The 2337-nt window shown below is 37.7% G+C and overlaps 1 pseudogene; it reads right to left on the bottom strand.

Annotated features, from left to right (window-relative positions):
- Positions 1-832: 832 nt before the first annotated feature.
- On the bottom strand, positions 833-1696 carry LOC116123200 (annotated as a pseudogene).
- Positions 1697-2337: the final 641 nt, after the last annotated feature.

A 2337-nucleotide genomic window follows, 5' to 3' on the forward strand; every position in this document is an offset into this window, starting at 1 on the left:
GTGACCCCAAATCTTGATTTCCCGTGACTGTGGTCTTCCTATCTTACTGTTCATTAATTTTTTTTAATCATAAGGTGTTTGAGCTAATTAATTGCACCTAAATTAATCTTTATGATACTGAAACCATTGACCAGGTAAAAGCTCTAGTAGACACTGCCATTAGCACGTGAATTACTTTTCATTTTACCCATCAATGATATATGTTTCAATTTTTTGGAAAGATACCTTTATCTATATGTCTGTATGTTTCCTATTGAAGAGGACATATAGATCTGGTATAATTAATAATAATTTTTGTATTAGCAAATCAAACATGATAAGAACTCTTCTAAATAATCAAGTTACGGAAATTAAATCTCACAAATAATTTCAATTTCTATGTAAGTGCTTCATCGCGATTACAGTAACGTTAAGCCGAATAGCATTATACAGTAAAGTTTGAGTATGGACCCGCCTTATTTAAACACCTTTGAAAACTTATAATATATAACCACTTGATTTGTGCGATCAAAGCTGTATGTACAAAGACTTATATTGAGTCACACAAATGACACTCTTGCATATACCTGACCTATTAGCTTGTAGGCGTTCAATAGACACCGCAAACGAGCCCAAACACCACGATCAATAAAAAAAAAAAAAGCATATAATACAATTATTATTACACATGAAATTAGTTAAATGTCAAATACTATAACTAAATTCTCAATTTCGGATAGGTTCACGCTATGAGTGTCTTGTTGAGTAATCTCAAGATTTGAAAAGTACGATTCCCTAACAATTTTCAGTCTCTTCACTATTCTGCTGCGCCGAAAAATTGTAATTAGCCTTTTCACGCTTTCAACTCCTCAGCAACTTCTTGCATACTAGGCCTTTGACGCTACTACTCAAGCATCTCTTTGCAAGCTCAGCAACTTCTCTATCTCTTCCTTTCAGCACATCATCATTACTTCAACCCTAAAACCTGAATGAGACTATTGTTTTCTAACGATGACAGAAAGTGTTGAATCACACTAATGTTCTTCCCATATGACACACAACTGCCAGGCTTCATCCCCATTAGAAGTTCTACAAGGACAGCTCCAAAACTATAACATCACTTTTTTCTGTTAAGATACCATTCATTAGATATTCAGGATCTAAGTAACCAAAGTGCCCTGCACTTTTGAACCATAGTTTGCCCAGGCGATATTACACTGAAGTCCCGAAGTCAGATACTTTCGCTGTGCCGTTTTCGTCCAAGAGTATATTAGCTAACTTGACATCTCCATGAATTATTGGTGGGTTTGCTAAAGAATGGAAGTAGTCAAGTGCGAGCGCAATTTCTGCAGCAATCTTGAGACGGCTCTTCCATGTCCTTAAAGTCGTGACCGTTTGTCGTGGATAATGAGACAGAGTTCCATTAGAGATGAACTCGTATACCAGTATAGGCACTTAGTCTCCAACACAAACCCAAGACTGACTATATCTTATGGTTAATCTGTGAAACAATCCCAATTTCCCTTTGAAATTCTTGATTTATCTGAGTCTTGTCCCACCCTTTAGCTTCTGACTGCAACTTTGTCTTTTCAGGTAAAATTCCTTTGTAACAAAACCATAGCACCCTTCTCCAAGAAACGGCTATTACCATAATTTTAGTAGCTTTTGCTAGCTCCGCTTCACTAAAGATCCTCAAACGTTGGTTCTTCAATATCATACCCCATTTTCAAAAAATCCTCGCCTTTTTCTTTTGGAATGCAATAAAGCCAAACTCCAATATCACAACGAAAATAGCTGCTCCGGTAACTGCATGCAATATTAAATCAATTTGTAGTAATTGGAGGACCATAAATAATGAATGAAACAGTGTTCTGAAACCCGGCCCGCCTGGCCTTTTAACCGATCGGACCTGGACCCCGGGCCTTTTTCGAGTCGAATTATCCTGTCCATTGTTTAAAAATCTTACTTGACCATCAGCTACTTCTAGCGACATTTTTACCCACCCAGCCCCCTCCCACTCACCCCCCCACCCTCATCTAACCGGCACCCACCGTCACCTGCCCCCCATCGCGTGATTGCAGTCACAGGATGTCAGCTGTGCGATTGCAGTCGCACGCCCTCCGGGGTTCAGAACACGGGAATGAAAACTGCTAACTGGTTGCATATATTTTTGTATATAGACCATAAATAGATCTTATTTTCGTTTGTGTGCATTACAAACAAAATAGTTTTTAACGAAGATATCAAATTCGAGGATTATAATTTCATATATAATTCCTCGTACAAATAAACTAATTGATTACTGCACGAAACTTTGTAAAAGATTTTTACCAGCACATTGTAAGTATACATATCCTT

Source organism: Pistacia vera, unplaced genomic scaffold (assembly GCF_008641045.1).
Source record: "Pistacia vera cultivar Batoury unplaced genomic scaffold, PisVer_v2 Contig140, whole genome shotgun sequence".
Taxonomy (NCBI): Eukaryota; Viridiplantae; Streptophyta; class Magnoliopsida; order Sapindales; family Anacardiaceae; genus Pistacia; species Pistacia vera.